Genomic DNA, 24,903 nt, shown 5'->3' on the forward strand with positions numbered 1-24,903 from the left:
TTTGATGAGTAAAGGAAGTAAGTGGAACCATTAAAAAGACAATGTCACAAGCCACAAGTATCTGGTATTTTCTTTCCGAGTATAGGAAGTTAATTCCTTTCTAACTGATGAATATTATAATTATTAAAATAAAATCACACTCTTTTATTGACTGGAAATTTCTGCTTAATATTTTATCGTCTTTTGTTCTACTTAGCCATTAAAAATGACTGTTATAACCCATCCCACCTGAAATATTATAATTTTCTAAATGTTGCCATTTTTTCTATTATAAATATTTAAAAATGGCAGTCTAAGTGTAAGAACTACTGAATTCATATCAATAAGAAGTTCCCATCATGGCTCAGTGGTTAACGAAACCGACTAGTATCCATGAGGATGCGGGTTCAATAGCTGGCCTCACTCAGTGGGTTAAGGATCCGGCATTGCTGTGAGCTATGGTGTATGTCACAGATGTGGCTCAGATCCCATGTTGCTGTGGCTGTGGCATAGGCTGGCAGCTGTAGCTTCAGCTGTGGCATAGGCTGGCAGCTGCAACCCCATAGACTCCTAGCCTGGGAACTTCCATATGCTGTGGGTGCAGCCTCACCCCCCCCCAAAAAAAAGCAAAAGAAAAGAAAATCAAAGCCACATACAGTCAAATTTTGTATTATTCATTTTATTTTTAACACACTCTTAGTACAAGTTTAATGTAGGTATATAAAAGTGTATAAATCATAGCAGTACCACTTATTGAATTATCACAGCATAAACATACTTTTGTAATGCACCCTACAGATCAAAATGTAGAAAACTTCCAGCACACCAAAAGCTCTTCTCGGGCTTCCATATCATTATCTCCATTCTGCTCATCAAAGAGAAAAACTTTTCTTGTAACGTCTTAGTTTAGATTTGCTTTTATATAAATGAAATCATATAGAATGTACTTTTGTATTTGGATTTGTGAATTCCAATGCTTGTCCCTCAAGCTCTTGTGATAAAGTTTACAGGTTTGTAAATCTTTCTCAGTCTTTTAGCCACTTCTTTCTTTCTCTTCTTCTTTCTCTTTTTCTTCTTCCCATTCTTTTTCAGATTCTTTTCCCACATAGATCATCACAAAACCCTGCAGTATGTGTGTGGAATGATTGACCAAAGGGGAACGGCTGTATAGAACATACAAATTAAAAATATGTTTGTTCTGGTTCTGTGGGAAATGCCATAAGTAATTTGAATACAGATTGCATTGAATCCATAAATTGCCTTGGGTAGTATAGTCACTTTCACAATATTTTTTCATCCAATCCAAGAGCATCGTGCACCTCTCCATGATCTTGGCTCTTATATCCTCATTGCTTTAGAATTCTTCCAATGTCTTCAAACATAAGTCTTTTTTTTTTCTTTATATTTTGGACAGTTTTCTATTTTTTCTCAACTAAACTCATTTTAAGATTAAGATTTTAGCCTCTTGATTGGTCTTATCCATATAAGCAGAAATCAAGCCAGACATATTTATATTCTTGAATTATTCTTCAAATTGTATTATCTAATTTTATGGCATAGAAGTTGAGTTTGTTTGACTCATAATCCTGTAGGAGAGGCTCCCTTTTCTTTTGGCCTATCTCTCCTTTCTCAGCATTTACCACATACTACCTCATCTCTTCCCACAGGAAAAATGCTAGTTCCAGAAAAAGAGATTTCTTTCTGGTGTCTATCTTGTATCTGTAATTAATTATTTAATCTTGAGTAAATCTCATACTTCAGCTAGATGCTTGTTACTATCTCTACCCAGTTTGGACGGTAGGAAGAATGCATTTTATCTCTAAGTGTAAGGATGGATAGATTCATCTGTTCTATGTCAAGCTCCCAACAGGTAAAATAAACGGATTTGCTGGATCATTTAATACTTGAACAATTAACATATATCTGTGCAATACATTTTTATCTGAGCAGAACAACTTGTCCCATGTTGAATAAATGTTGTTTGCCCTATTAAGAGGGCCCTGGGTGTGATTTTTAAGCCTGATGTGTCTCTGAAGCAGTACTAAGAAGCTATGCATTCTTTTGTTCTCTGCCTAGGATGTGGCAGTGACATAAGAGTCTTTAAGTCTTCCTCTCTTTTCTACTTCAGGAATGTTAGCTACAATGACATTGTTCTGATTTGGTCTCTCTCTTAGGTAACTCTGTGTGTGTGTGTGTGTGTGTGTGTATCAATTCCTCTTACCATGTATTATAGCTTTACTCATATATTGCTCTTTTTTTTTCTCCCTCTATCAGTCAAGTATAGAAATGTATTAATTTCTCCAGCAGTTTTGGTAATACCTGTAATACTCTTTTACATCTTTCAGTTGACGTTCCATTACTTCTTACATAGACTACTACAGTTACCCAATGAATGATCTTATCCTATTCTATTTTTAGGTATTCAGAGCGTCCTCTGCTTCCACATGTGTTCTATCTAAAGCAGGCTTTCTAAAACACAGCTCTGAAGTCACTCATTTATTAAAATTTGTCAATGTCCTCTTACCATCTAACAGTTGAAATTAAAATTATTTAGCCTAGAATCTTATCCAGGTTTTATTATACTACAGAAAATGAAATTTCACTCACCTTAGCTTAAGCTATTAAAGTATATTTATGGGAAACTGTAAATATCCATTTCTTATTAACATCAAATCCCTTTTCCCAACCCTATATCCAGTTTCTTTTGAGAAATTACCTTTCTCTCATTACATACAGCCTTTTTTTGTAGACTGCAAATCAACATACCTTGCTCTCCTCTGGTCAATGGGCAAGAGCACCTATTCTGAGTAATGATCCAGTGAGTCAAATTAGTCCCTTTCCTTTAGGACTTTGAGTCTTGAGAGATGGACAATAAGATAAATTATAATTTATTAACTCTAGTTATTAAATTATTATTAACTCTAGTGTCAACAATCTACTGGAATGGTTAAACCTCCAGCAGTTTGGATACCTGGAACTATCCCATCTTCTCTTCTCATTCCTGTTCTTTTTTCTACATACCTTGGGTAGGTATCCTACCCATGATACCAAATTTATCTCCAATATTTTAGGTTTTTCTTAGGTTGGCCAGACTATTTTTTTTGTTACTTGCAATCAATAAAGACTGATAGAGTAGGATATAGGAGGAATCAATACATAACAAGAGCATAACATGCAGACCTGCTCTTGATGGACCACAGCTGGGAATTAGAACACCTGTAGGAAACAAGCCTTTTATTTTGCTCTCTTCCTGAAGTTACATGGTCTCTTTTCCATATTTCTGTATAATTTTATCCTTTCTCAGACTGACTTTTTCTGATTCAAATAAATCTGCCCTCAAACTCTCTGCTTTAACCCTTGAGCAATATACTATGAAAATACAAGGACTCACAGAGGCTATCTAGAATGTCTGTTCCCCCCAAAATTTAAATTTACAGAAGAGAGAATGTAATTACTCTAGATTTCATCCTGTGTCCAATCTCAACAACTCAGCTGTGGCTGAAGTCATATATAATGCAAACAACACGCCTCCAGGATTTTGCACTAAGTAGATTCTTTAAGAATGAAGAACGATGGATAGCTCTCATATATTTTAATTCTGTAGTCTTCTATTTAACCTCTTATGTGCTTTGGTTTTGGTCTATCCCTGAACAACCTATGTGCCTTTCTACTTCTGTGTCTTATTCTCTCTATGCCTGTTGTTTCTCATCTCAGCATTAAAAATTGTAACCATCTCTGAAGATCTCCTTCACATGTTTCCTGTTCCACAGTCATGCCTTCCTGTACTTTTCATACAATTATACATTAAAGAGAACACTCATATTCTAAAACTCAATAAAGGTAGTATCTCTCTTGTGATAGGATTACATACTAGTGGTATTAAAATTAATTTTATATATGTTTAATCAACACCACTAGCTTGAAAATAACGTGAGGGTGGGAATTTTGCCAAATTTATATTTTATTAGCACAGTACCATTTTTACAATTTTTTTGTTTGTTTTTTGTCTTTTTGAGGGCTGCATCTGTGGCATATGAAGGTTCCCAGGCTAGGGGTCTAATTGGAGCTGTAGCTGCTGGCCTATGCCACAGCCACAGCAACACCAGATCTGAGCCACATCTGTGACCTACACCACAGTTCACGGCAACACTGGATCCTTAACCCACTGAGCAAGGCCAGGGATCAAACCCACAACCACATGGTTCCTAGTTGGGTTTATTTCCTCTGTGCCACAATGGGAACTCCCTACAATTTTTTTTTTTTTTTAATTTTACAGCTGTACCCATAGCATATCTAAGTTCCTAGGCCAGGGATTGAATCCAAGCCATAGCTGAACCTATGCTGTAGCTGCACCAATGGCAGATCCTTTTATCCACTGCACCAGGCCAGGAATTGAAACCATGACTCCACAGCAACCTTGGTTGCTGCTGTCTGATTCTCAACCCACTGCACCACATCAGGAACTCTAGAACAGAGCCTTTTGATTCATATATAAGAAGTACCTATTTTCTGAATAAAAAAATAATTTTCTAATTAGTCTTGAGTAAAGTCATTTTTTTGGGGGGTGGGGTGCTGTACCTGTGGCATATGGAATTTCCCAGGCGATGGGTCAAATTGGAGCTGCAGCTGCTGGCCTATGCCATAGCCACAGCAGCACAGGATTTGATTTATGTCTGTGACCTGCACTGCAGGCACTGCAGCTCTCAACACCAGATTCCTAACCCACTAAGTAGGGCCAGGGATCTAACCCACATCCTCATTGATGCTGGTTGTGTTTGTTACTGCTGGGCCATAATAGGAATTCCGAGTAAAGTCTGTGTTCTATGAATAAGGCTTTCTGATCAACTCAACTATAAAGAGACTTCCTTTAAAAATTAAGCTGTCCCTCATGTACTAAGAAAGTTACAGTGGGTTTTTAGTATTTTTGTAATACTATAAAACATCAAAAAACAGAGGTTCAAGATTTGTCAGTGTGAAAGTTAAGAAAAATGGTTGATGTGATTATAGAGCACCTGGTGTTGGAAGTTTACATCAAGGAATTCGTATTAGCTGGGTTTCTAATCATAAAAGTTCACTCTTTACAGCTTACTGTTGATGACATTCTGATCTATGCCATGGGGAAAAATTAAATTGGGAATTCCCGCTGTGGTACAGTGGGTTAAGGATACGGCATTGCTGCAGCTGTGGTGTTGTAAGTGGCAACTGTAGCTCAGAGTCAATCCCTGGCCTGGGAACTTACATATGCTGTGGGCACAGCAAGAAAAACAAACAAACAAACAAAAACAAAAACAACTTAAGGTAATTTGAAAGGAACCAGATTTTAGTTGAATCAATTAAATATCTGTACCTTCTTTCCATATTTTCTCATGTTAAATCACTTAAGAGTAGAGGTTATAGAGTTTCAGTTATCTGATAGAGTAAAATCACCAATTCTACCTGAAATTTAGAATCATCTTTAAATAAATTGGTAAACTTTTATGTAAAATTAAATGAAAACTGAAACAAATTGAGGCACTTAAGCATCATGGTGATGATTTAATTAATTACATGGGTGCAAAACAATCATGACTCAATATATATGAGCATATACGCATTTCTAATGGTGTGCCACAGCCACAGGGTGTGGTGATGGTTAATCTGTGACTGCTTGGATAATTGCTGTTTCCAGTTCTTCAGATTTTGCAAGCAAAACTTGTCACCCTCCTTCACACGGAGGAGATGTGTGACCTTCCACAGTCACTTAACCTTTCTATGTTTTCTCATCTTGAAAACGATAATGTCATAATCAACACAACTCCCATGTGAGGCAATGGATATTTTCTTCCTCACTTTTGAAGATGTTTTATGTAAAGCAGTGTGAGCTCTGCCAAGCATGCTGTGGTTTAATGAGAATTTTTTATTAGAAGTCATAGTGAGAGTTATTTAGCTGACTTACAGCGCAAGACATAGAACTTAGATTGAAGGCTGCATTCCTATGTGAGAAGATACTTAGGTCCAGTTATGTGAAACTTGATCTGTTTTCTGATCTCAGAACGACTTTTTAAAATTTGTCATTGGTAAAATTGAGGAGTGGAAGAGCTTTTAAAAAGAATTATGAAAGGAAGTTCTTTGAATCACCCTCTGTCTTCCTTAGCTCTTTGCTTTGTCATATTTCAGAGCTATGCTAATAGAAAATAAATTTTGAGTTAATTATTCATACTTAAAATAATAATAAAAACTAAGTTACAACAAAAAATCATAATGTGACTAATAGCTCATCTTTTCTGATGTTTTGAAATCCTTCATAATTTCCCCTTAAAGCAGGGCAGGAACTCAGTGGGCTATGCCTCTGAAGCTTTTGATATCCACACATAAGTCTGAATGTTAAGAAAAAAATATTTTCACAGATCAAGTTTTTGAGGAAAGCAGACCTACTTTCACTTGTTTAACTACTGTCATTTGAGTTCTAAAAATAGATCATAACACTCTCCTTCAGTTTGATAACAGAACTAGTTTAATTGGTACTGAAAGACAATAGGGATAATGAGCAAGAGTGACTTTGGGGTCAGCAGGCCTCAAAGTGAGTTTTGGTTTCACTTACTTGGTGCATTACCAGAGTTTTGATGTTATTATCTGTAAGGTAAGAATATAGTGGCTACCTATTGTTTAGCTTCCTGAGTTTCTTCTGTGAACCATCCTCCCTTGCATTCAATGCTTATGTTACAGACAACATTGAACCTGCTGTGTGCGTTTAAAGGTAGGCACATGATTTAGGCACAATCACAGAGTATCAGTGAGCAAGCAGTAGTCTGGGGTCTTAGCTGGAATTACTGGTCAGTTGACTGGGATCATACATCTGGAGGGTTGGTTAAATGATTTTTAAAGAATTTGCTTCCAAAGTCAGCATATTAGAAAACAAAAACAACCAAAGAGAAAAGATAATCTCATATAGTATCGCTGGCCATCTGAATTTTGCGGTGTCTGAAATTTCAATTTCATGAACAAATAAATCTCATTTATCATTATCATTACAATTTCAATTTCATGAACAAATAAATCTCATTTATCATTATCATTGTTATTGCAAAGAGTGCTGAATACACAGAATGAGCTTTACTATGTCTATATTCTTCTGGAGTTCCCATTGAGGCACAGCGGAAATAAATCCCACCAGTATCCATGAGAATGCGGGTTCAATCCCAGGCCTCGCTCAGTGGGTCAGGGATCTGGCATTGCTGTGAGCTGTGGGGTAGGTTGCAGACACAGCTCGGATCTGGCATTGCTGTGGCAGTGCCATAGGCTGGCAGCTGCAGCTCCAATTGGACCTCTAGCCTGGAAACTTCCATATGCCACAGTTGCGGCCCTAAATATATATACTGTCTATATTCTTCTTGTAAGAAATTTGTACGTACAAAATATGTTTTTGCTGTAGTGCCTGATAAGTAAGGACTTAATATAATTTGTTTGTGTGTTACCTGAGTAAAACTAAATCAGTGACTGAACCTCACTGTGAACTGAAGATTGAAGGACAATGACAGTCTTCCCCAGAATATTTTACTAGCATGAGTGAGCAACTTTTTGAAACAGATGATTCTGAGCAAATGGGAACCAATTTACTGGGATGCGTTAGTAGCACACACCCCATGTATGAGATATATATTCAGGCTCCTTGACACCATCCATGTTCCTATCTAAATCCAGACTCTCCCTTGACAATATCAATACCAAGACTCCATGGGACAAACAGTACAAAATTCATAAAAAGTCATTAACAAATGTAAATAACATATATTTTTAAAAATCTGGATGATACAAAAACTAGAGACACTCTCAATCATATCTGTTTAAAGGTTTTTACCAGTATCTTTGGAAGAAGATTATCTAATTTTACTGTTTGTGTCTAACCCATTCTTCATTTTTTAAACCTCCATCATTTCCATATACTTCTACATTTAAGGTATTTTGAATTGTATTGTATGCAGATCTGGACCAGGAGGCAGAGATCTATCTGAGTATTTCAGATCAGTGTTCAGAGTGGGCACCCCTGAATAAACAGCCCACCTTGACAAATGTTACCTTAAAAGGTTCAGCCATCTGGATCTGTTACTCCTTCTGTAGACATCTGCATGCAACAAGAGTTTGGGCATCTATCCCAGTGTTCCTGTTCAGTACTCCTTTACTGAAGGAGAGAGTTTGACTTCACAAATAGCACAAAAAATGCATACTTAAGAATCTTATAATAGAGCTGTTAACATATTAGCAATCTGTTAACAGTCTGGACTGTCATGAGCAAGAACCTACGCACAATATGAGCCATCATTTATTTTTGGCCACTCCAAGAATGTACAGCATTTATTTTAATAAACTAAGACGTTAAAAAAAAAAAAAAAGGTTGAGATGCACCAAATTCGGTACTGAGAGACAGCAAAACATTGTTGATGCTTTATAAGGACAGAGGACAGACTTGTTTTTAATTCGCACAAATACAGTCATGCAATTTCCCTGGTCACTCAAGAAGAAATATCAATTACTGTGTTACTTTTTTTTTTAGTGGCCATTGGTTGATGCCGTTATTTACAATCCACAAGAATTGTTTTCCAAAGAGATACTCCACTGGAAACATGCCACAGCATGCACTTAGCTGGTTGCTAAACACTGAGTTGTTTGATTCCTCTTTAAGGATAGGAGGTATGACTCTGCATATACTGGTACATGATTCTGGCAAGACATTTTAAATTTATGGTGAGCGTATGTGTACCAGGGTGAAAATGGGATGTTCTTGTAGAATATAATGCACATTATCTGACTTCTGGAAGTTAATATTCTAAAGGAGAGAAGCCCATAATCCTATTAAATATAGTGTACATACAACTATGAAGATGTATACTTAATTTTTAAATTTTGGTCTTTCTTTTGGAGTCAGAGGAGGAAAGTTGCTGATTGAAAATCAGAGGCTAAAGAAAACAGAATTAGGGCTTGGTGTGATAGCAGAGTCTTGATGTACAGTGCACAGATTGCGCTTGCATAAATATTACATATTTTAAGTGGATTTTTCCAAATTCGAAATATAATGAAATCTTTTCAAAAGAATGGCCATCACAGATGGGAAACAATTTCAGGCATAGCAGCTCATTCAATAAAGAGGTGGGACCAGAGTAATAGGCATTATTAGTACAACAGTATACTGTGCAAGGTGAAAACTGTAGCAGTAGAGTTCTGATCTTCACTCAAGACAAGTAGTTTTTGTTTCCTTTACACATCATAGATAGATATGCAAATATGCTATTCTTTTCCCTTTCTTCTGAAAAGCTTCTTTTTTGCACAAGTCCATAATACATGATTCACAACCACACCTAACTCTTTTCCTGAGAATCAGTCATTGATCCCATGCTGATTGATATGAAATCTGGATGAACTAGCGATTGGGAAGAGTCCTGAAGAGACAGGGCAGGGAGTGAGAGTGTTGTTGGTTCACAAACTAGCCCGCATACTCGAGGACAAGGAGCTAGTGAAGAAAGAGACCACTCCAGATTGGTAGGTGGTGGTGTTACCAAGCTGCTTGATGTGTACAGAAGCCAATACTATGGCCCCAGCTTTCGAGAGACAAAAAAGCGCTATTGTGAGTCCTGCTGCAAGGAGACATGAGGCACAGCTCAAATCTCTCCTTGGGGTTCTGTCAAACGTCATGAGTTAGGGGAGGAGGGCTGGTATGCTAAGCCCTGGCAAGGCAGAGTCTGATGGGAGGGCTCTGGAACTTGGCCATTACGTGAGGTGTGGGAAAGGGGCTCCAGCACCACATTTTCCCGGACGACGGACCAGTCCTTTCTGAAAGGGTTCCGGCGTTCAGGTTCCTGTCAAGACGTGCTTTTAGTTCCGAGGCAGAAGGGAATTTGGTTCCGGGTGTTGCCGAGGTCAAAGCCCTCTCCTCCGCGCATGCTTCGGCTGCTCGGCCTGCGGTTTTGTTCTGCTGGCTCTGAAAATCTGTTCAGGGTCTTAGAACCAGGGGAGGGCCGGTTTGCGGGCTGGTTCTGTGGTTACAGCAGGTTTAATAAGCAACGGAACTTGCACAGGACGCTTGTCTCTGGTAGCCGCAAATCGAGGAAATCTCCACAGGAGCCTGGCAGAATTTTTGAAGTTTATATCGAGGCCTCAACAGAGTTCATTCCGCCGTACCTTCCAGATGGTCTCAGCCACACCTTATTCCCTCAAAGCCGTGCCCTTGAAATAGCTCCTAGTGTGGGAATGATGGCAGAACGCACATTCCAAGGACTGGAGAGGGTAAGGAGCCTCCAGTTGCCTGGATTCAGGTTTAAGTCAACCAGTGGTAACATCCTCTCGCTGACCTCCTCAACAAGTGTTTCTTATGATTTCAAGTTAATTGAGCCTGAGGACATGTATGTGGTTTCCTATAGTACAGAGGCTGGAGTGAAAAAGAATGTCTTTGTGGGTTTTCAGAACAAGTTTCAAGTATCTGGACTACAGCAATTACAGAAAAAGGAATGATGACCTTAAATCATGAACGGGTGAGTAACTTCTGGCACCTAGACTTTTTTACTGAGCTGTTGCATGGAAGGGATAAGTTCATTTAAAAGGTGTGGGAGATGGTGAATGCTTTCTGCTTTTAAGAATGCTAAAGACACAGCTGTGAGGACATACCATACTTGCTCATGGTGCTTATAATCTAAGTCTAGTTCTTACTGATGAAATATTTGTTTCAGGAAATGATGTGGTCATGAGGTTGAGTACAGTGGCACATAAGTCAGGTTAACTGCTTGTATTAAATAAGTCAAAGTACCATAATCTGCAGTAAAGGCCTTTAGTTCGATCTTTTCTGAATTCATCATGAATATACGCTGATCAGATGTTTTCAGCAATGCGTCGATTTTTAAATTGTATAAAGTGATTAATTTTCTGCAACTACATTTAATCTTGTGGAGATAAAATGAAAAGATGACTGTTTGAATTGGCAGGACTGGTTGCTCATTCATTTCTCTTGTCAACACTTGGGGGGAAAAAAAAAAAACTTATATAGGTACTTTGTAGAACTATTTCTTGACTCAATTTGGTCAGTAGCCATAGCTTTATTTCTTGTGGCAATTGACCCACTTAAACCAATTATACTACCCTTATGGTTCTTTTCTCACTAGGAATACCTCTCCACTCTCCACCTCTCTGTAGCACCTCTGATGCTTAGATTACCTCTCTTGACTTGCTTATTTGACTGTTTGTACCTTTTGAAACCAGTAGTATCTTTTCCAGAGATAACGGCAAATTTTATTATAAAAATATAATTCAGAGAAATATTTATCAGTTTTTAAAACATGCAAGAAAATATAATATGTGAGGAATAAATTTGTCATTAACACTATTAGTTATAATCACCAGTTTCAGAATATCAAAAACAATGACCATTTCTGTCGTATAGTTCTTACAAATAGGGAGTTTTGAAGCATGTGCTTTTGCTTCTTGCAGCTTGTCAAAATCCATTTCTGCATCTATTGGCGAAGCTAGTATTATACCCTTCAGGAAGAAGCCTGTCTCTGCCATTGCCCAGTTTATATACAACTGCTTAACTGGCTTTCCTTTGTTTAGATGTTTATAGGGCCACTGTTTTAGAAGGAACCAAGAGGAATAACTTAGCAGTTATGCAAGAAATTGTAATTAGTTCAGTGATATGTGTGTGTGTGGGGGGGAGACTTATTTAATGGGAATCCCAGAGTATAGAACATAGAAATGCCCTGTTCCTAAGTTGTATACCAGCTTTATTTTGGTTAAGACATGTGTTAATAAAAGAATCTCCTTTGAGTGTAGGAAAAAACCACTGCATTGAACAGATAACAAGATTCACATCAGCTATGAGGAGCTATGTATGAATTTATCTTGCCATTTACCAGCTGCATAATCTTGGTTAAATTACTTAATTTTTTTGCACTGAAGATGCTTCAGTTGGAAAATGGATATTACAAGAAAAACTACATTATTGGATTATTATGCAGATTAAATGAGTTAATATTGTAAAGCACTGAAACACCGCTGACATTTTAGAACTACTTCATTGTTTCATCTTGTACTAAAATAATCACAAAGTTACCAGCATGAAGCAACACATTGTCTCAGTGCTTAGTATATACTAGTTTCTATAAATATCAGTTTCCCAATCCCCATTTCTTTTTCCCATATGAGAAAAATAAATGAAGTAGACAGTTCTCTTCAAAATGAATGAGAAACTTTAGAGTGTGATCATTGGTTGCCACACTCACTGCCTATGTTCAAATCCTGACTACTGTGTATTTGTGTGATCTTACGTAAGGGCCTTAAACCACACTGTGCTTCATTGCTCTCATTTATAAAATCACACATAGTACTGACACCTAGAGTTTGCGCTTAAGGATTAAATAAAATAGTAGCTGATAAGGGCTATCCATTACAATGCCGTTGTAAAGTTTTAATGATGCTATTTTTATTGTAATTGTTAGTATGTGACCTATGGACTGGTGAATAAAATATTAAATCAGTATATGGAAGAGGGTAACATTTTTCACCCAAGTTGGACTGGTTAGTCATTTTATGCCTTTTGATTTAAGGAATGACTTCCCAACATTCTTTCATTATTGGCATACTCATGAATTTAGTGAACAGTGCGGAAAAAAACTAAGTAAAATGAATGTTAAAACAATTTTTAAAATAAGTTATTTCTTCCCTGGTCATCTAAAGACTAATATTATTACTTTTAAATACATAAAGTTGGGTATTACATTACCCATGTGATTTTCCTACTCCTTGAAATTGTTGCTTGCCCTTCTATGAAGTATATCAAAGTGAGATTCTGAAATTTTGCTGTCAGACTGCAGAGCTGGTAAAGAAGAGCTGTGAAGAACAAAATGGAACTGGTAAAGATTTTCAAGACAGGAAATGTACTCAAGGGGTCTTAACAAAGGGTGGGCTGGAAAATGTTTGATAGTTCTACTTTCATGAAAAATGTGGGTTGGAAAGGAGTAGAAAATCTTCCCGTCCTCCTCCACTGATTTCCATTTCAGTATCGAAGTATCTCAGTTCTCTTGACAATAAAGTATGGTTGCAGATGATAGATGGCTTTCCAAAGGCAATATTGCTCTTCAGCACCATTAATATTTTAAATTTACACTGAAATAGCAGGTGGAACTTTTATGGTGATTTTGGCTTAAGGGCAATGCTAAATCCTGAGAAATAGAGAAGCCCTTTAAAGCACAACACCCCAAGCTGTATTCCACAAGCTTGCTTTGATGATAGATGAATTATAATGGCAATTACTGTACTAATTCCCCAAATTAAAGAAACACCTATTTTCTTTCAAGTTTTGCTGTAGCATGCAACATTTTTTCAAAGCTCCGCAAACTCATTTGTTTTTCGCCTCAGGTGTTGTATGCATCACTCATCTTTCTAGAACTCTAAAGTAGGTCTCTCTGATTTGCACTCACTTGAGGTATGCTGGTGTGTTTTCCACTACCTAATCATTCTATCATCCAAACCAAAGAGTAATGTCCTTCTCTAATGTTCTGGACTCCTGAAAATTGGATGCTTTATTTTCAAGCACAAAGAAAATGTGGTTCTCTCTGTATTTCTCTCTACAGGGAGGCTGTTTCATTAATGCTTTCAGCTCTTTTGAGGGCTCAGATTGCTTTGATGGATGCTTTGAAATGTCTGGTCATTATAGTTCAGTCAACCAAGGCCTTTCACTTAAAATTTTTAGTTGTGAAATAGTTTTGATGCCATAGGAACAAAATTAAACAAGCTGTCTACCCTCACTGGGAAATATTGCAAATGCTAATGCATACTTGGGAGATCTAGGGGCAAGGAAATGAGCCACACTAGGTCAAAATAACTTATCATGCTATTGTAATGTCTTAGTTATTGAGGAGTTATTAATTTTTATTAAATAGCAAAAAATGGGTCACTGAAATTATTGAATTTCCAGTTCTATGGTGAAAAATAAAATATAAAAATTTTTAAAAGTAGCTAAAAGTGTTTGAAAGCTGATTTTAAGGAAGGAAAAAATTTTTTCTCTGCTTTTCTGAATTCTTCACTGAGACCCCTATAATAAAAGATAGAGTAATGCAAAATAAACAGAAGTTTATTGACATATGTACCTCGTGTACACATGGGAGATACCCAGGGAAAAAAATAAGTAACTCCCTGAGGTGGCTTAGAATTCAGAATTAAATACCATCTTTAATAGGGAAAAGGGAGGAAGGGGTAATACAGGCCTCTTAGAAGAGCATAAATAATTTTTAGAGGTCTTAGAAGAATAGATGTGAGGTCTGACAGACTTTGTCTGCATGTGGTGTCAATTTGTAATCTCCTTTTCTGTGATAACAATCAATCTATCTTGGATGATGAAACTCCATGGGAGGAGCTCTGTGACAGGTGAGTTCCTTTTGGAGGACATGTCTTTAGGCAGATTAGGGAGGTTCAGAGAAAGCCTCTTCCAGCATTTGCTATTGAATTTCAAGTGCTTCCAGCTGAAAATAATCAATATATTAAAGTGGCATATTTTGGGATAATGTGTCCTGAACTCCTGCAGTCATGTTTTGGGGTTGCATCTTCTGTTCCCTTTCCCTGATCATTGGTAAGATTCTGTGTTGGGAACTTTGAATTCCTTCATGTAATTTCCCCCACTAATCTTTGATCTAGTTTTTTTTTTTAATTTTTTATTACAATTGATTTATAATGTTCTGTCAATTTCTGCTGTACAGCAAAGTGACGCAGTCATATATATGTGTGTGTATATATGTATATATATATATATATTTTTTTTTCTCACGTTATCCTACATCATGTTCCATCACAAGGGATTAGATACATAGTTCCCTGTGCTATACAGCAGGATCTCATCGCCCATCCACTCTAAATGCAGGAGTTTTCATCTACTAACCCCAGATTCCCAAACCATCCCATTCCTTCCCCCCCCCGCAGCAAACATGAGTCTGTCCTACATGACCATGATCTTTTCTGTTTTGTAGGTAGATCATTTGTGCCATATTTTAGACTCCACATGTAAGTGATATCATATGCTGTCTTTCTCTTTCTGACTTACTTAGTATGAGTCTCTAGTTCCATCCATGTTGCTTCAAATGGCACTGTTTTATTTTATGGCTGAGTAGTAGTCTGTTGTATGAATGTACCAAATCTTCCTAATCCATTCATCTGTCAGTGGGCATTTATGTTGTTTCCATGTCTTGGCTATTGTGAATAGTGCTGCAATGAACATATGGGTGCATGTATCTTTTTCGATGAAATTTTTGTTTGGATGTATACTCAGGAGTGGAATTGCTGAGTCATATGGTAGTTATAGATAGTTTTCTGAGGTATTTCCATACTGTTTTCCAAAATGGTTGTACCAATTTACATTCCCACCAACAATGTAGGAAGGTTCCCTTTTCTCCACATCCTCTCCAGCATTTGTTATTTGTTCACTTATTAATGATAAACATTTTGACTTGTGTGATGTACCTCAATATGAGGTACTAATCAAAACTAATATAGTTTTGATTTGCATTTCTCTAATAATTAGTGATGTTGAGCTTTTTTTTTTTTCATGTGCCTTATGGCCATCTTTATGTCTTCTTTGGTGAAATGTCTATTTAGGTCTTCTGCCCATTTTTCAATTGTTTGTTTTTTTTTTATTGTCGAGTTGTATGAGTTGTTTGTATACTTTGGATATTAAAACCTTTGTCAGTTGAGTCATTTGCAGAAATTTTCTCCCATTCTGTGGGTTGTCTTTGTTTTTTTAATGGTTTCCTTTGCTGTGCAGAAGCTTTTGAGTTTGATTAGTTCCCATTGGTTTATTTGTGTCTTTCTTGTCTTTATTCTAGGAGGTGGAGCAAACAAGATGTTGCTGTGATTTATGTCAAAGAACGTTCTGCCTGTTTTCCTCTAGGAGTTTTATAGTGTCTGGTGTTACATTTAGGTCTTTAATCCATTTTGAGTTTATTTTTGTGTGTGCTGTTAGACAATGCTCTTTTTATTTATTTATTTAATTTTTTAATATTTAAATTTTTTATTTTTTATTACTCAATGAACTTATTACATTTACAGTTGTACAATGATCATTACAATCCAATTTTATAGGATTTCAATCCCACAACTCCAGCATGTTAGAAATGTTCTAATTTTATTCTCTTACATGCAGTTGTCCTGTTTTCCCAGCACCATTTATCAGAGAGACTATCTTTCTCCACCATTATGTTATTTCCCTTTTCATAGATTAATTGGCCATAGGTGTTTGGGTTTATTTCTGGGCTTTCTATCCTTTTCCATTGATCTATATCTCTGCTTTTGTGCCAGCACCATACCGTTTTAATGACTATTGCTTTGTAGTAGAGTCTGAAGTCAGGAAGCCTGATGTCTCCATTTCCATTTTGTCTTTTTAGTATTGCTTTGGCTGCTTGAGGTCTTTGTGTTTCCATACAAATTTTTAAATACTTTGTTCTAGTTCTGTAAAGAATGTTATTGGTAATTTGTTAGTGATTGAATTAGACCTGTAGATTGTCTTAGGTAGTATTGTCATTTTGATTATATTGATTCTTTCAATCTAAGAGCATGGCATATTTTCCCATCTATTTGTGTCTTCTTTGATTTCTTTCATAAATGTCTTATGGTTTTCAGAGTACAGGTCTTTTGTCTTTTTAGCTAGGTTTATTCCTAGGTATTTTATTATTTTTTTTATCCAGTGGTAAATGGGATGGTTACCCTAATTTCTCTTTCTGATCTTTCATTGTTAGAATATAGAAATGCAATTGATTTCTGTGTATTAATTTTGCATCCTGTGACTTTACCAAATTCATTTATGAGCTCTAATAGTTTTCTGGTAGTGTCCTTAGTATTTTCTAGGTATAGAATCATGTCATCTGCAAACAGTCATAGTTTTACTTCTTATTTTCCAATTTAGATTCCTTTTATTTCTTTTTATTTTCTGATTGCCTTGGCTAGAATTTCCAAGACTATGTTGAATAACATAGGTGAAAGAGGACATCCTTGTCTTGTTCCTAATCTTAGTGGAAATGTTTTCAGTTTTTCACCATTGAGAGTTATGTTAGCTGCGGTTTTATCATAAATGGCTTTTCTTATACTGAGGTAGTTCCTCTCTTTGCCCACTCTCTGGGGAGTTTTTATCATGAATGGGTGATAAATTTTGTCAGAAGCTTTTTTTGCATCTATTGAGATGATCATATGGTTTTTAATTTTCCCTTTGTTGATGTGGTATATCACATTGATAGATTTGTGGATATAGAGGAACCCTTGTATCCCTGGGATAAACCCTAGTTGATCTCTTTTAATGTGTATTTGTATGTGGTTTGCTAATATTTTGTTGAGGATTTTTGCATCTATGTTCATCAGTGATATTGGCCTATAATGTTCTTTTTTTTGTGGTATTTTTTCCTGGTTTTGATGTCAGGGTAATGGTGGCTTCATAGAATAAGCTTGGGAGTATTCCTTCCTCTTCAATTTTCTAGAAAATTTTCAGAAGAAGAGGTGTTAACTCTTCTCTAAATGTTTGGTAGAACTCAGCTGTGAGGCCATAAGGTCCTGGACTTTTGTTTTTTGGAAGTTTTTAAATAACGTTTTCAATTTCAGTACTTGTGATTGGTCTATTCATATTTTCTATTTACTCCTGGTTCAGTCTTTTAGGTTGTACCTTTTGTAAGAATCTGTCCAAGTTTCTTCTAAATTCTAAAGATTTGTTCAATCTTTTAGGTTGTACCTTTGTAAGAATCTGTTCTTCTAGGTTGTCCATTTTATTGGCATACAGTTGCTCATAGTAGTCTCTCATGATCCTTTATACATCTGCATTGTCAGTTGTAACTTCTCCTTTTTCATTTCCAATTTTTTTTTTATTTGAGCACTCTCCTTTTTTTCTTGATGAGTCTGACTAATGGTTTATTGATTTTGTTGATCTTTCCAAAGAACCAACATTTGGTTTCATTGATCTTCTCAATTGTTTTCTTTGTCTCTATGTTATTAATTTCTGTGCTAATCTTTATGATTTCTTTCCTTCTACTAATTTTGGGTTTTGTCTGTTATTCCTTCTCTAAATGTTTAAGGTGTAAGTTTAGGTTGTTTATTTGCATTTTTTTCCCTTTCCTGAAATAAGCTTGTATTGCTATGAACTTCCCTCTCAGAACTTCTTTTGCTGTGTCCCATAGGTTTTGGATTGTTGTATCTTCACTGTCATTTTTCTGTAAGTATCTTTTAATTTCCTCTCTGATTTCTTCAGTGATCCATTGGTTGTTTAGTAGCATATTGTTTAGCTTCTGAGAGTTTGTGGGTTTTTTGCTGTTTTTTCTTATAGTTATTTCTGGTTTCATAGCATTGTGATTGGAGAAAATGCTTGAAATAATTTCAGTTTTTTTTAATTTATCAAGGCTTGATCTGTGGCCCAAGATGTGATGTATCCTGTAGAATGATCTGTGTGCACTTGAGAAGGAAGTTATTCTGCTGCTTTGGGGTGAAAAGTTCTATAGATATCAGTTAAGTCTGTTTGGTTTGGTGTATCATTTAAGACCCCTGTTTTCTTGCTGATTTTCTATCTGAAAGATCTGTCCATTGTTTTAAATGGAATGTTAAAGTCCTCCACTATTATTGTGTTACAGTCAGTTTCCCCTTTACGGCTGTTGTTGCCCTATATATTGTGCTGCTCCCATTTTGGGTGCATATATGTTTAAAATTGTTATTTCTTCTTCTTGTATTGATCCTTTGATCATTATGTAATGTTCTTCTTTGTCTTTTGTGATCTTCTTTATTTTAAAATCTATTTTGAAAAAATCTATTTTGTCTTATGAGTATTGCTATACCTGCTTTTCTATAATTTCCATTTGCATGGAATATTGTATTCCATCCCCTCACTTTAAGTCTGTGTGTGACCTTAGATCTGAAGTTGGTCTCCTGTAGACAGCATATATGTGGATCTTGCTTTTGAATCCATTCAGCTAATCTTTTTCTTTTAGTTGGAGCATTTAATCCTTTTATTCAGTGTAATTACAGATAAGGATGTATTTATTGTCATTTACTTAAATTTTTTTGGGGGGTGCTATTTTGGGTCTTTATTCACTCCTTCCTTTTTTTGTTGTCTTTTCTTGAGATTTGCTGAGCATTTTTAGTGTTATGTTTGGCTTGGTTTTTCTTTTTTATGTGTGTGACCATTATAGTTATTTGACTAGTGGTTCCCCTTACATTTTGATGTATCAATCTATATGTGTGCAGAATTATTTTGTCTTGCTGGTCTCCTTAATTTCAAATGCATTTTCAATGTTCTGCATTTGCTCTCTCCTCTTCTCATGCTTGCTAGTTTAGATATCATATTTGTCAATTGGTTACTTCCCAATTTTAAATTATCATTGACTTTACCATTGTGCTTCTTCATTTATTGTTTTTTTCATTCTCACGACATCCCTTATTAAAGGCTTTTTTTAAATTTCCCCGATACATTATGTTTTATTCTCCTGTACAGCATGGTGACTTGGAGTGGGATGGATTGGGACCTTCTTCATTTTTAATATTGTTATTTCTAATTGTGGCTTTTCCTTGTCTGCTTAGAGAAGTTCAACTAGTGGTTGATAGAGAGCTGGTTTGGAGGTGCTGAATTATCTTAACTTTTGCTTGTCTGTGAAGCTTTTGATCTCTCCATCAAATCTGAATGAGAGCTTTGCTGGGTAGAGTATTCTTGGCTCTAGGTTCCTCCTCTTCATCACCTCAAATATATTTTGCCACTCCCTTTTGGCTTGTAGATTTTCTGCTGAGAGATCAGCTGTTATCCTTATGGGAATTCCCTTATGTGTGATTTGCTGCCTCTCCCTTGTGGCTCTTAATATTTTTCTTTGAACTTAATTGTGTCTGAGTGATTAGTAAAAGTCTTGCTGTATTTTTTCTGGGTTTTACTTTGTATGGAATTCTCTGTGCTTCTTCCACTTGCGTAAGTGTATCCTTTCCCATATTTGAGAAATTTTCAGTTATAATTTCTTCAGATATTTTCTCTGGCACTTTCTCATTTTTTCTTCTCTAATCCCTATGATGTGAATGTTGGTATGTTTAATGTTGTCCCAGATGTTTCTTAGACTATCCTCAGCTTTCTTTTTCTATTCTTTTTTTTTTTTTTTTTTTTTTTTTTTTGTCTTTCCTAGGGCCGCTCCTGCAGCCTATGGAGTTCACAGGCTAGGGGTCTAATCGGAGCCATAGCCACCAGGCTACACCAGAGCCACAGCAATGTGGAATCCGAGCTGCGTCTGGAACCTACACCACAGCTCACCGCAATGCCGGATCCTTAACCCACTGAGCGAGGCCAGGGATCGAACCCACAACCTCATGGTTCCTGGTTGGATTCATTAACCACCGCGCCATGACGGGAACTCCTCTTTTTCTATTCTTTTCTCTTGATTCCTTTCTTATTTTTTTAAATTGTTATTTCCCCAATACAATTTTTTTCTACTATACAGCATGTTGACCCAGTTACACATACATGCGTACATTCTATTTTTTCACATTATCATGCTCCATCATAAGTGACCAGACAGAATTCCAAGGGCTACACAGCAGGATCTCATTGCTAATCCATTCCAAAGGCAATAGTTTGCATCTGTTAACCCCAAGCTTCCAATCCACCCCACTCCTTCCCGCTCTACCTTGGAAACCACAGGTCTATTCTGCATGTCCATGAGTTTCTTTTCTGTGGAAAGGTTCATTTGTGCCATGTATTAGACTCCAGATATAAGTGATATCATATGGTATTTGTCTTTTTCTGAGTTACTTCACTCAGGAAGAGAGTTTCTAGTTCCACCCATGTTGCTGCAAATGGCTTATGTTATTTTTTTTTTTTATGAAGTAGTATTCCATTATGTATATATACCACATCTTCCTAATCCAATCATATGTCAATGGACATTTGGGTTGTTTCCATGTCTTGGCTATTGTGAATAGTGCTACAATGAACATGTGAGTGCATGTGTCTTTTTCAAGGAAAGTTTTGTCCTGACATATGCCCAAGAGTGGGATTGCTGGGTCATATGGAAGTTCTATGTATAGATTTCTAAGGTATCTCCATACTGTTCTCCATAGTGGTTATACCAGCTTACATTCCCACCAACAGTGCAGGAGGGTTCCCTTTTCTCCACAGCCCCTCCAGCATTTGTTATCTGTGGACCTATTAATGATGGCCATTCTGACTGGTGTGAGGTGGTAGCTCATGGTAGTTTTGATTTGTATTTCTCTAATAACTAGTGATGTTGAGCATTTTTCCATGTTTTTGTTGGCCATCTGTATACCTTCCTTGGAGAAATGTCTATTCAGGTCTTTTGAACATTTTTCCATTGGGTGTTTGGCTTTTTTGCTGTTGAGTTGTATAAGTTGATTGTATATTCTAGATATTAAGCCCTTGTCAGTGGCATCATTTGAAACTATTTTCTCCCATTCTGTAAGTTTTTTTTTGTTTGTTTTCTTTTTGGTTTCCTTTGCTGTGCAAAAGCTTGTCAGTTTGATTAGGTCCCACTGGTTGATTTTTGCTTTTATTTCTGCTGCTTTGGAAGGCTGACCTGAGAAAACATTTGTAAGGTTGATGTCAGAGAATGTTTTGCCTATGTTCTCTTCTAGGAGTTTGATGGTGTCTTGTCTTCTATCTAAGTCTTTCAGCCATTTGGAGTTTATTTTTGTGCATGGTGTGAGGGTGTGTTCTAGTTTCACTGATTTGCATGTGGCTGTCCAGGTTTCCCAACAAAACTTGCTGAATAGACTGTCTTTTTCCCATTTTATGTTTTTGCCTCCTTTGTCAAAGATTAACTGATTGTAGGTGTCTGGGTTTATTTCTGGCTTCTCTATTCTGTTCCATTGGTCTGTCTGTCTGTTTTGGTACCAGTACCACACTGTCTTGATGACTGTGGCTTTGTAATATTTCCTGAAGTCTGGAAAGTTATGGCTCCTGCTTGGTGTTTTGTTCCTCAGGATATCTTTGGCGATTCTGGGTCTCTTCTGGTTCCATATGAATTTTTGGATTGTTTGTTGTAGTTCTGTGAAAAATGTCATGGGTAATTTGATAGGGATTGCATTGAATCTGTAGATCGCTTTGGGTAGTATGGCCATTTTTCCAATATTAATTTTTCCAACCCAGGACCATGGAATATCTCTCCGTTTCTTTACATCTTCTTTAATTTCCTTTATTAATGTTTTATAATTCTTGGCATATAAGTCTACCTGTTTCGTCAGGTATTTGATTTTTTGGGGTGCAATTTTAAAAGGTATTGCACTTTTGTATTCCTTTTCGAATATTTCATTGCTAGTATATAGAAAGAAATGTGACTGATTTCTGAATGCTAATCTTATATCCTGCTACATTGCTGAATTTGTTGATCGGTTAAGTAGTTTTTGGGTTGAGTCCTTAGGGTTTCCTATATATAGTATCATCTCATCTGCATGCAGTGACAGTTTTACCTCTTCTCTTCCTATTTGGATGCCTTTTATTTCTTTTGTTTGTCTGATTGCTGTGGCTAGGACTTCCAGGGCTATGTTGAATAACAGTGGTGAGGGTGGGCATCCTTGTCTGGTTCCAGATTTAGTGGGAAGGCTTTCAGCTTTTCTCCATTGAGTATTGTATTTGCTGTGAGTTTATCATAAATGACTTTGATTATGTTAAGGAATATTCCCTCTATACCCACTTTGGTAAGAGTTTTGATCATGAATGGATGATGGACTTTGTCAAATGCTTTCTCTGCATCTATTGAGATAATCATGTGGTTTTTGACTTTTCTGTTGTTAATGTGGTGTATGACATTGATTGATCTGTGTATGTTGAACCATCCTTGTGCACCTGGGATGAAGCCCTCTTGGTTGTGGTGTATGATCTTTTTTCATATGTTGTTGGATTTGGTTGGCTAAAATTTTGTTGAGAATTTTTGCATCTATATTCATCCAAGATATTGGCCTATAGTTTTCTTTTTTGGTAGTATCTTTATCTGATTTTGGATTTAGGGTGATGGTGGCATCATAGAATGTCTTTGGGAGTGTTACTGCTTCTTTAACCCTTTGAAAAGTTTAAGGAGGATGGGTATAAGTTCCTCTTTGTATGTTTGGTAGAATTCACCTGTGACGGCATCTGGTCCTGGACTTTTATTTGTAGGGAGTGTTTTTATGACATATTCAATTTCATTTCTAGTGATCGGTCTGTTTAGTTGATCTGTTTTTTCTTGATTCCATTTTAGCAGGCTGTAAGTCTCTAGAAAGTTGTCCATTTCTTCTAGGTTGTCAAATTTGTTGGCATACACTTGTTCATAGTATTTTCTCATGGTTTTTTGTATTTCTTTACTATCCATTGTGACTTCTCCTTTTTCATTTCTGATTTTGGATATTTGGGATTTTCCCCTCCTCTTCATGTGGGTCTATCCAGAGGTTTGTCAATTTTGTTTACCTTTTAAAAGAACTAGCTCTTGGTTTTATTAATTTTTTTTTCTGTTGTTTTTTGAATCTCTATTTTATTGATTTCCTCTTTGATCTGTATGATTTCCTGCCTTCTGCTGACTTTAGGGTTTTTTTGCTCTTCTTTTTCTAATTAATTTAGGAGTTGGATTAAGTTGTAGATTTGAGATTTTTCTTTTTGTTTTTGAGGGAGGCCTGCATTGCTATGAATTTCCCTCTGAGCACTGTTTTTGAGGCATCCCATAGATTTTTGAGTGGTTGTGTTTTTATTATCATTTGTCTTGAGGTATTTTTTAATTTTCTTCTTGACTTCCTCATTGACCCACTGGTTTTTTAGTATCATGTTGTTTAGTCTCCATGTAGTCAGCTTTTTCTCATTTCTTTTCCTGTGGTTGATTTCTAGTTTCATGACATTGTGGTCAAAGAGGATACTTGAAATAATTTCTATACTCTTAAATTTGTTGAGGTTAGCTTTGTGCCCCAGTATGTGATCAATTCTTGAGAATGTTCCATGTGCGCTTGAGACACATGTATGTTCTGATTTTTTTGGGTAAAATGTCCTGAAAATTTTGATTAAGTCTAACTTTTCTATTGTGTCCTTTAGAATCTCTGTTGCCTTATTGATTCTTTTCTGTAGCAGTGATTTCCACCATTCTGTCTTCCACCTCACTTTTTCGTCCCTCTGCCTCCATTAACCTGCTGTTGGTTCCTTCTACATTATTTTTCATTTCAGCTATTGCACTTTTCACTTTGCTCTTCACATCCTCTAGTTCTTTCTTAAAAACTTAAGTTCTTGACCCATGTCGCCATTCTTTTTCCATTATCTTTGTTCATCTTTACTGTCATGACTCTGAATTCTTTTTCAAGTAAATTGCTTATCTCCTAATCATTTAGTATTTTTTTTTTTTGTGTGTGTGTGTGTTTGTCTTGTTCCTTTGTCTGAAAGCTCCTTCTTTGTCATCTTATAGTGTCTACCTTTCTGTTTATCTTCCCCTTGACAGTTGGTATGTAGATGTTGAAGCAGGTGCCCAGTCCTGGAGTTCTCAGGGGTGGTGGTGGCTCCTGTGTACCTCTTTGAAGGGTAGGCTCTAGGGATTGCTCTCTGTTGGTATAGGAGCATGTGCTGCTGTTCTGCTGGCACTCTCCTTGTTTGGCCACTCTAGGCATCTCTCTGTAAAGCCTCAGTGGCAGGAGGTTTCTCCCTAATTGTTGCCCACAGTCTCTCTCTGAAGCTGCAGGATGTGTGTTTCTGGTGGTCCTTCCTCCTGCCTTGCTGCTGGTAGGAGTGCTCCCTGTAGCCTTGAAGATTGGAATGTGCGTTAATGGGTCTCCCCTGGCTCCCTTAGTGTGGAAAGAGTGCCACTGATGTGAGCCTTCTCAGGGCTACTGGCAGGGGTCCTGTATTTTGTGCTTGTCGCTGTTTGGGCAGCCCACAGCTCTGTAAGAGAGCAGGCACTGGCAACCTTCTTGTGGGAGTGGGTGCTGCCACCAGCAGCTTTTCTGTTGTTGCTT

At 36.7% G+C, this 24,903-nt stretch overlaps 1 long non-coding RNA gene across 1 annotated transcript in view; it reads left to right on the top strand.

Annotated features, from left to right (window-relative positions):
- Positions 8,280–24,903, top strand: part of LOC102157413 — a 123,533-nt gene continuing 106,909 nt past the window's right edge. Inside the window, exon 1 of the long non-coding RNA XR_002339681.1 lies at positions 8,280–10,481. This is a non-coding gene — a long non-coding RNA (uncharacterized LOC102157413). The remainder of the gene's footprint in view (positions 10,482–24,903) is intronic.

This window comes from Sus scrofa, chromosome 16, assembly GCF_000003025.6.
Source record: "Sus scrofa isolate TJ Tabasco breed Duroc chromosome 16, Sscrofa11.1, whole genome shotgun sequence".
NCBI classification, from domain to species: domain Eukaryota; kingdom Metazoa; phylum Chordata; class Mammalia; order Artiodactyla; family Suidae; genus Sus; species Sus scrofa.